Source organism: Hypanus sabinus, chromosome 13 (genome assembly GCF_030144855.1).
Source record: "Hypanus sabinus isolate sHypSab1 chromosome 13, sHypSab1.hap1, whole genome shotgun sequence".
NCBI lineage: Eukaryota > Metazoa > Chordata > Chondrichthyes > Myliobatiformes > Dasyatidae > Hypanus > Hypanus sabinus.
The window spans coordinates 49,032,114-49,043,183 of NC_082718.1; the positions used below are offsets into that span (position 1 = coordinate 49,032,114).

General features: G+C 46.2%; 1 long non-coding RNA gene across 1 annotated transcript in view; it reads left to right on the top strand.

Annotated features, from left to right (window-relative positions):
* The window catches only part of LOC132403848 (uncharacterized), a 34,476-nt gene extending 24,487 nt beyond the window's left edge, over positions 1 to 9,989 (top strand). Inside the window, exon 3 of the long non-coding RNA XR_009515369.1 lies at positions 9,214 to 9,989. This is a non-coding gene — a long non-coding RNA (uncharacterized LOC132403848). The remainder of the gene's footprint in view (positions 1 to 9,213) is intronic.
* The last annotated feature ends 1,081 nt before the right edge of the window (positions 9,990 to 11,070 follow it).

Below are 11,070 nucleotides of genomic sequence, written 5' to 3' on the forward strand. Positions count from 1 at the left end.
AGATGATCAAAGAACTTCATCAAAGCAGATATGAATGCAACAAAGTGATAGTCATTGAGGCAGCTCACCCTTCTCTTCTTGAGCCTTTTTGAAGCAAATGGGAACCTTGAACTGCAGCAGTGAGAGATTGAAAGTGTCCTTCAACACTCTAACCAATTGTTTGGCACAGGTTTTCAGTGCTCTACCAGCTACACAATTAAAGCTAGGTTCTGCCCTTCATCATCCTTTAAATCAGCCCTGGCTCCTGCTCTTTCTGAAGAGCCACCTCCTTCTCTCTCTTGTCAGTCAAAATCAATAATACCAGTCAATCAATAATCCTGCACCTTCACACCCCCTGTCAATTAACCGCTGTACAGCTCATCCTGCTGCTTATTGTCAATACTTTCAAACCTGCCTATATTCTGTCAATCACCAATACCCTCCCCCTACACCCTGCCCCCTTCTCACTACTTCTTTACCATTTGCCAATTTTGTTGAGCCCCTTCACTCTGTCTGCTGCAAAAGGTATGGTTACTTAGTGGTCATCCATTTCAATCCAGCTTCTCATTCTTCCATGTTTGTCCATGGATTTCTCTACTTCCACGATGAGTCCAAACTCATTGGTCAAAGGTCTGGTCAAGATGGCACCGAACTGCAGTCTCCATCAAAACGGTGGCTCAGACTTAGTTGCGTTTTCAGTTCATAAGGATGGTTTTTGCAACAAAGAAGGAGAGTTAAGGGTCAGTTTAGTGTTGAGGGAAAGTGCTGTTGTATTTCTTTTTGTGTTCTGTGTTGTTTTATCAAGCACTATGGGCATGTTACGTTGGCACCAGTATACGTGGTGACACTTTCAGGCAACCCCAGCACATTCCTACCTATATTGGTTGTTAATACAAATTATACATTTCACTATATGCTTGCACGTACTTGCGATAAATAAATCTGATTCTGCAAATCTGAAAACTCTGGTTGGAGGAGCAACACCTCATATTCTGTCTGTGTAGTCTCCACCCTGATGACATGAAATTGATTCTTCTAACCTCTGGTCATTTCTCCCAGATTTCTCTCAGATTTTTGTATCTTCTGCCCGATGGGAGGGAGGTGAAGAGGGAATAAAATACATTTTGTACTGAGTGGGTTGGATAACATAGGGAGGGGTGGGGAATGCAATCAGAGCATAAAGGGCAGGTTCAGACAATGTTTTAAGGAGAGGGAGAGGTGTTGCAATCTCTCCCTCAATATTCTCCCTTCCCCTCACGAGCTCCCCCACTCCCCCACTCCCACCTCCGGTGAGTTCACAAAGGGACATCAGCTTCTCTGTGACAAAACACAATTGCCTCGCCTTGGCAACAGGCAGTGAGATGACGTTTGAGACAAACATTTCCGGGGTGAGCCCAGAGAGTGAGGAGCATCTCACAGCCTCTCTCCGTCCAACACACCGCCAAAGTCCAGCTTAGGAATCTCTGCACTGTACGGCAAACAAACTCTTTTCTAATTAGACTGGCACCTGCTTGCCAGGCGACAGAGGAAGGGTGTTGGAACCAGAGAGAGGTGGGTGGTGGCGATTTTATGGATGGCAGTGCCGGAGGGCTGACAGGTGGAAGGAACACACAGTGATCTCCCCTTGGATGCAGAAAGTGTGCTGTAGTGTGTGAATGTGCATGGGAGGTCACAAGGTAACAATTTGGCTAGGACTGCAGTGAGGGGCAATTTATCAGAGGTAAATTGTCCACAATGGCAATTTCTATGTGTCCTCCTCCCCCTCCCAGGACTGGATGTCAAACACATCATCCTGTCCCATTCTGGGAGCAGGCGTCATATACACCCCATCATTTCCTGTTCCGGGAACAGCTGACAAACATGTCACTATCTCGCCCATCTGCGAGAAGAGTCGTCCAATGTGCTGTCTTCTCCCCCATTCTCTGGGAGGGTTTTGTGTGTGGAGGGTAGATGTGATCAAAACTGACACAGACAATTCCTGGGTCAGAACAAAGAGTGAAGCTCCCTCCACAACATCCCATCACACACCTTCTGTCACTTATCACCTCACACCTCCCAGCTTCTGTTGCTATTTCCACTCTCCCCTCATCTGCCTTTTACCCCTCATCTGGATCCACCTTGGCTCTTGCCCTCACCACTTCATTCCAGCTGTCATCCTTTCTATCACTTGATCCAGATGAAGGGTCTCAGCCCAAAACATTGACTGTCCAGTTCTCTCCCCAGATGCTGCCTAACCCGCTGAGTTCCTTGGGTAGCTGTTCACCCTTTGCTCGAGATTCCAGCAGCTGCTTTCTATGTTCCTTTGACTCTTGTCAGGGAATCATCTATCAGTGATCTGAATGCTAATGTAGTCAACTGGATCAGCAAATTTGTGGATGACACGAAGATTGGGGGCATAATGGACAGCAAGGAAGGGTATATAGAGGTAATTGCAAGAGGATGAGAATATAAAAGCAAGGATGTAGAGCTGAGGTTATATAAGGCATTAGTCAGACCACATTTGGAATACGGAGAGCAAGGTTGGGCCCTTGAATGGATGTGCTGATATTGGATAGGATCCAGAGGAGGTTCACAACAATGGTCCTGGGAATGAAAGGGTTAATGGGCTAATGTCTGAGGAGCATTTGATGGTTCTGGGCCTGTAAGTTCTGGAGTTCAGAAGAATGAAGGGGATCTCACTGAAACCAATTGAATATTGACAGACCAAGATGGAGTGAACTTGGAGAAGGCGCTCCCTATAGTGGAGGAGACTAGGACCAGAAAGCACAGCCTCAGATTACAAGATATCGCTTTAGAACAGAGATGAGGAGGAATTTCTTCAGCCAAGGGGTGGTGAAACTATGGAATTCATTGTGGAGGCCATGTCATTTTTTTAAAATGAATTAATTGATTCTTGATTAGTAAGCATGTCAAATGTTACAGGGAAAAGGAGAATGGGGTTAAAAGAGATATTAAACAGCCATGATAGAATGGTAGAGAAGACTTGATGAGTCAAAGGGCCTAATTCCACTCCCATGTCTTACGGTCCTACGTTTATCAGAGCTTGCAGTGGGATCTGGACCAGCTGGAGAAATGGGCTGTAAAATAGCAGATGGAATTTAATGCAGACCAGTGTGAGATGTTGCATTTGGGAGGACAAACTAATGTAGGATTTACACAGTAAGGCACTGAGGAGTGCAGTAGAACAGAGGGATCAGAGACCACACATACATAATTCCTTGAAACTGACATCACAGATAGATAGGGTTGTAAAGAAAGCTTTTGGCCCATTGGGCTTCACAAATCAAAGTACTGAGTGCAGGAGTTGGGATGTTATGTTGAAGCTTAAAAGACATTGGTGAGACTAAATTTGGTGTATTGTGTGAAGTTATGTTCACGTACCTACAGAGAAGATATCAATAATATTAAAAGAGTACAGAGAAAATTTACAGGCATGTTTTCAGAACTTGAGGAGCTGAATTATAGTGAAAGATTGAATGGATTAACACTTCATTCCCCATAGTTCAAGGGAATGAGGAAAGGTTTGGTAAAGGCACACAACATTATAAGAGGGTATAGACAATAAACAGAACTTGAACTTGATTTCAACATTTCAGAGAAGTTAGAAGAAATACATGGATAGGGAGGGCCGTGGTCCAGGTGTGAGTATATGGGACTGTAAAACCATAAATTCACAAGACATAGGCCATTCAGCCCATCAAGTCTGCTCTACAATTATATCGCGGCTGATTTATTATCCCTCTCAAACACATTCCCCTGCCTTCTCTCTGTAAATTTTGATGCCCTGATTAATCAAGAGCCTGTCAGTCTCCACCTTAAATATACCCAATGACTTGGCCTGCACAACCATCTGTGACAATGAATTCCACAAATTCATCACCCTCTGGCTAAAGAAATGTTTTCCTCATCTCTGCACTGAGTAGATATCCCTACTTAGAATAAAGGCTGTGCCCTCTGGTTCTAAACTCTCCCACTACAGGAATCATCCTCTCTACATCCACTCTGTCTGAGCCTATTAATACTCAACTGGGTTCAATGAGATTCTCCCTCGTTCTAAATTCCAGCAAATACAGGCACACAGCCTTATATGTTTTGGTAAGGTTCAAATGCCAAGTTAATGAGGGGTAGTGGGTACTTATTTTTAACTGTTATATTGTTTAGGCCACAGTAATCAATACAGGGATGAAGCGGCCCATCCTTCTTCTCTACCAAGAAGAAACCGGTGCCCACCAAGGAGGATGAAGGTCGAATAATGCCCACCGTGAGGGACTCATTAATGGGCTCTCTCTCTGGTTGACTGGTGGGTAACGAGGCCCTGGGGGTTGATAGCACAATCATATGTGGAGGCAGGGAAAGGGCGTGTTTTTTGCTGAATACCTGTCCCAGGTCATGATATTCTGCGAGGACTCCGGGCATGTTGAGGGGTTCCATGACAGGCGGGGTTGCGGTAACCTCCCTGGGGGGTGGAGCCGACCGCAGACCGTAGCAAAACGGGCTCCAGCTGGCTATCCTGCTGGTAGACCAGTCGATGGAGGGGTTGTGGTGTTTCAGCCAGGGATATCCTAGAACTACAGGGGCTTGAGGAGAACGAATGAGATTAAATCGTACCTCCACTCGATGGTTTCCGGACGGTGTCAAGGTCAGGGGTGGCATACAATGGGTAACCTGAGCCAGCAGTTTCCTGTCCAGCACCTGGAGCTCCTGAGGTATTCCGGCCCGGGAGGCTATCTCCTCGTCCAGCAGAATTCCCTCGACACCGGAATCGACCAAGGTGGATAGGGACAGGGACTGTTGTTGATAGTTCACGGTAGCCGGGATCTGCATCCGGGTCTGGGGGACTGAAGGGAATGTCGTCTGGCCCACCAGGATCCCCCTTTCTACTGGTGAGCCCTCCCTTTTGACCACTGAGGACAGGTATCCCGGAAATGTCCCAGCTGGCTGCAATAGTAACAATCGCAAGCTCTCCGCCTCCGGTCGTTCAGCAGGGGAGAGACGGTTCCGTCCCAGCAGCATCGGTTCCTCCCCCAGGGTAGTGGGGATGGTCAATGGTTGGAGCAAGGGCTATATTTGGAGCGGCTGGGGAAGGGAGGCTGACTGAAGATGATAAGGGGGCCTGTGGGAGAGAGACCAGGCTGTCCGCATCATCCCTCGCTGCCAATACATCTTGTATCTTATCTGAGAGGCCCTGTCAAAACACTTCCTCGTCATTCCACCCAGAGTCGGCTGCTAATGTTCAGAACTCAATGGAGTATTTTGGTTTGCTTCGTGAACCTTGACAGAGAGTTAGCAAGCACTTAGCGGCGTCCTTACCGCGAATGGCCTGTTCAAAGGCCTTCCTTATTTTGAAGACGAAGGAGAGGAAGGAGGATCGGACCTCTGGTCAGTTGACCTCAGGAAGCCCATGCCAAGGCATTCCCTTGTAACAGCCCCACGATGTACACAATTTTTGATCCGTCTGAGGTGTATGAACGTGGCTGCTGCTCAAAGACCAAGGAACATTGTAATAAGCAGGCCGGCACTTCCCTAGGTCCCCAGCGTAAGGTTTCGGTTCGGGTACGTACAGCTCTCGAGGGGATTGTGTTGCCGACCCAAGGGGTGTAGCCATCCCAGGCTGTGCGGTTTGGTCAGTCGGTGTTTTTGGAAGGGACAGAGTAAGGGAAGTGGATACCTGGTCAACCTGCTGACTGACCTTCCTCACGTTCGTGGACAGCACACAAAGGTTTTCTGTGACCTCTCTGAGCAGTTGGGCGTGGGCGCCCAGTAGGGAGCCCTGGCTGGCGAGGACCTGTTGCACGGGGTCTGTGGCTGCTGGGTTCATTCTTGGCCAGTTCATTCTGTTGCAAGGACAAGCCTGAGGATGATCCCAAGTGCAGGACACAGATGCGGAGGCAGAGTCGGGAGGTGTTAGCACCGTCGCAAACGGGGAACCAGTATCCAGGTGATAAGGTTTACGTAGCGTATCCAGGAGCCGAGCTTAGAACTGACAGTCCTAAGGAATCAGGGAACAAGGTTTACTCACACTGGAGTGGACCAACGAGCTGGCAAAGCGTGGCTGTGCTGCCGGAGTTGTACCCTATGTTCCCTAATGGGAACCTGGTGTGCTGTAACTAGCTGAACTGGGAACGATTGGAAATCAGACGAGAGGATTAAGGCCCAATTAAAAAGGTAATAGTAAGATGGGGAATTGCCCGACAGGACCATGACACTCTCGAAATGAATGATAACATTGCATTTCCAATCCTTACCACTTCCTCAACCTGCAAGTTAACCTTTAGGGAATCCTGCACAAGGACTCCCAAGTGCCTCTGCACCTCTGAATTTTGAATTTTCTCCCCATTTAGAAAATATCCTTTACTTTATTCCTTCTACCAGAATGTATGACCATGCACTTCCATACACTATATTCCATCTGCCACTTCTTTGCCCATTCTCCCAATCTGTCTTAGTCTTTCCGTAGACATCGTGCTTTCTCAACACTACCTGCCCCTCCACCTATCTTTATATCAGCTGCAAACTTGGCCACAAAGTCATCAATTCCATCATCCAAATCATTGACGTATAACATGAAAAGAAGCAGTCCCAATACAGTCTGCTGCAGCATACTGCTAGCCACTGGCAGCCGACAAAAAAGGCCCCCTTTATTCCCACTCTGCCTCCTGTCAGCCAGCCAATCTTTTATCCAGGCTGGAATCCTTCCTCTAATACCACAGGCTCTTATCTTGTTAAGCAGCCTTGTGGGACATTTTGCCAAAGGCCTTCTGAAAATCCAAATAAACAACATAGACTGACTCTCCTTTGTTTATCCTGCCTGTTATTTCCTCAAAGAACTCAAACAAATTTGATAGAGAAGATTTCAGCTTAAGTAAACCATACTGGCTTTGGCCTATTTTGTCATGTGCCTCCAAGTACTCTGAGACATCAGCTTTAATACACTAAAGTCATGCTAAATGGCCTATAATTTCCTTTCTTCAGCTCCCTTGCTTCTTAAAGAATGGAGTGACATTTGCAATTTTCCAGTCCTACCGAACCACTCCGGAATCTAGTGACTCTTGGAAGATCATTAATGCCTGCACAATCTTTTAGAACCCTGGAGTGTAGTCCATCTGGTCTAGGTGATGTATCTACCCTCAGACCTTTCAGCTTCCCAAGCACTTTCTCCTTAGTAATCACAACAACACTCACTTCTGCCCAACACTTGATTTTATGGTGTTTTGCTAGTTTCTGGAACAGTGAAGACTGACACAAAATAAAGTTTATCCACCATTTCTGTGTCCTCCATTTCTGCTTCTCCAGCATCATTATCCAATGGACCAATATCCATTCTTGTCTCTCTTTCACTCTTTATATATAACTATATATGAATAAACTTTTTATATCCTCTTATATATTATTGACTAGTGTACATTCATATTTCATCTTTTCCCTCCTAGTGGCTTTTATTTAGTTGTGTTCTGTTGGTTTTTAAAAGCTTCTCAATCTTCTAACTTCCCCTTAATTCTTGCTATATTATATGCCTTCTCTTGCTTTTGTGTTGTCGTCTTTCCTTGTCAACCACCGTTTCTTGATCCTTCCTTTAGAACACTCTTCATCTTTGGGTGTATATTTCCAACACCTTCAGATCTCTCCCAGGAACTTCAGCTATTGCTGTTCTGCCGTCATCCCTGCGAGAGCCTCTTTCCAATCAGCTTTAGCCAGCTCCTCTCTTATGCCTCAGGAATTCCCTTCACTCCATTGGCACATCTGATTTTAGCTTTTCCTCCTCACACTGCAGGGTAAATTCTATCATAGTATGATCACTACCTCCTCATAACATAACACCCAACCCAGAATTGCTGCTCCCCTAGTGGGCTCAACCACAAGCTGCTCTATAAAGCCACCTCATAGGCATTCTATAAATTCACTCTTTTGGGATCCAGCATCAACCTGATTTTCTCAATGTATCTGCAGATTGAAATCCCCCATGACTCTCATAACATTGTCCTTTTTGTTTGTCTTTTCTATCTCCTATTGTAATTCATAGGGCACATTATTATTGAGAGGCCTGTATATACAGTAACTCCTATCAGGATGTTTTTACCCTTGCAGTTTCAATCCACAAGGATTCTGCATCATCTGATCCTACATCACCTCTTTCTAAGGATTTGATTTTGTACTTTTACCAAGAGAGCCACCCCACCCCCTCTGCCTACCTACCTGGCCTTTTGATACAAGGTGTATCCTTGGATGTTAAGCTCCCAACTATAATCTTCTTTCAGCCATGACTCACTGATGCTCACAGCATCAAACCTGCCAATCTCTAACTGCACTACAAGATCATCTACCTTAATATGTATTCTATGCACTCGCAAATAGAATCCCTTCAGTCCTGTATTCATCACTCTTTTTGATTTTGGCCCCCATTATGCCTTAACTCATCTAACTGACTGCAATTTTGCCCCATTACCTGACTGTCCTTCCTCACAGGCTCACAGAACACTGCATCTACTTATACACCAACAGTCCATCCTCAGCAAATGACTCTGCTTCCCACCCTGTTGCTAAAGTAGTTTAAACCCTCCCCAACAACTCTAGCAAACCTGCCCACAAGGATATTTGTCGCCCTGGATATTTTTGTACAGGTCAATCCTTCCCCAGAAGAAATCCCAATGATCCAGATATCTGAAACCCTGCCTACTGCACCAATTCTGCAGCCATGCATTCATCTGCCAAATCTTCAGATTCTTACCCTCACTGGCACATGGCACAAGCAGCAATCCAGAGATTACTGTCCTGGAGTTCCTGCTTTTCAGTTTTTTATCTTAACACCCTATATTCTCTCTTCAGAACCTCATCCCTTTTCCTACGTATAAATTGGTACCAAGATGTATGACTTCCAACTATTCATCCTCCCCCTTTAGATGCTGTGGACCTGATCTAAGACATCCCTGACCCTGGATCCTTGGAGGCAACATACCATCTAGGTGTCTCTTTTACATCCACAGAATAGACAATAAATAATAGGTGCAGGAGTAGGCCATTCATCCCTTCGAGCCAGCACTGCCATTTAATGTGATCATGGCTGATCATCCACAATCAGTACCCCGTTGCTGCCTTCTCCTCATATCCCTTGTTTGCTGCCCACCAAAAAAAGAAAAACAGCTTAACATGGACTAGATGGGCCAATGGGCCTGTTTCTGTGCTGTAGTGCTCTATGACTCTGCGACTCTATTTAACTCCATGTATCTCCGATTGCAGCAGCGAGAGATTGACCCATCTTCAACACTCAACCAGATTCAAAAACAGTTATTTCCCCCAAGCTCTCAGGCTGATCAACACCTCCACATATTAACTCACCCCACCACAACTTGCTTCCTAAGCCTGCTGCTACCTAGAAGAGACTATGGTAAGCACTGACATGACTTAGTGGAGGAGTGGAGGAATGGCAGACTCCTCACGAAAACAGAATGTTAGACATGGGAATACCAACAGAGCTTCGGAGGCACGACCGATTGAAACTGTGAGACAACTCATTCCCCACAAACATAGCAGGACTCTACTTACAGAGCACAAGAGTCTGCCTATGAATTATCATTGAATGTAAGAAATACATGCTGGCAACAATCAATCTAACAAGACCAAACAGAAAGCACTGGGTTTAATGACTCTAACATTTAGTAAATATGGCTGCTCAAGAAACCCTGAAGTCCAACACTTTATGTCACGCCGTAGAGAGGTGCAAGACTCATGAAGTACCTTTCTCCCTAAGGCCAACACGTGACAATCCAGGAGGCCCGGGAAACTAGAGACGGGTTGGAAAATCCCAGAGCAGACCTGATATTCTCCGATTGGGGCTGGAAAAAACCTGGAGTGCACTTGATACTCTCTCGAGAGCGATCTGGGAAAATCCCGGGGCAGAGCTGATGCTCTCGAGACAGGGCTGAAAAAAAGGCAGGGGAAGACCTAATGCTCTTGGAACAAGGCCAGAAAGAACCTGAGACAGACCTGACGCTCATGAGACAGATCTTGAAAAAACCTGGAGCAGATCTGACGTTCTCAAGATAGGACTGGGAAAAACCCAGGGCAGACCTGATATTCTGGACACAGGGCTGGGAATAACCTGGGGCAGATCTTATGTTCCCCAGCCAGGGCTGGGCAAAAAAACTGGAGCAGATCTGATATTCTCTAGACAGGGTTGAGAATAACCCAGGGCAGACCTGAATCTCTCTTGAGTCAGATCTGCAAAAAACCAGGGCAGACCTGACACTCTGGAGACAGGACTGAGACAAACTTTGGACCAGCCTGATGCTCTTGAGACAGGTCTGCCAAAGACCCAGGGAAGACCTGGTGCTCTCAAGACAGATCTGGGGAAACCCCAGAGCAGAACTGATGCTCATGAGACAGATTGTGGAAATATCCAGAGCAGACCTGATGTTCTCAAGACCGGTCTGAGAAAATCCAGGGCAGACTATATGTTCTCAAGACCGGTCTGAGAAAATCCAGGGCAGACTATATGCTCTCGAGATAGGTCGGAGGAAATCCAGGGCAGACTATATGCTCTCGAGACAGGGCTGAGAAAATCCAGGGCAGACTATATGCTCTCGAGACAGGGCTGAGAAAATCCAGGGCAGACTATATGCTCTCAAGACAGGTCGGAGAAAATCCAGGGCAGACTATATGCTCTCGAGACAGGGCTGAGAAAATCCAGAGCAGACTATATGCTCTCGAAACAGGTCGGAGAAAATCCAGGGCAGACTATATGCTCTCGAGACAGGGCTGAGAAAATCCAGGGCAGACTATATGCTCTCGAGACAGGTCGGAGAAAATCCAGGGCAGACTATATGCTCTCGAGACAGGTCTAAGAAAAGCCAGGGAAGACTACATGCTCTTGAGACAGGTCTGAAAAAATCCAGGGCAGCCCTGATGCTTTCAGAACAGATCTGGGGAAAAAACTGGGTCAGACCTTTACATTGCATGTCAATGATTTGGATGAAAGAATTTATAGCTTTGTAGCCCCCAGGTTTATGGATGATAAATGGAGGTGCAGGTAGTGTTGAGGAAGCAGGGAGACTGAAGAAGGACTTAGACCAATTATAAGAATGGGCAAATAAGTGG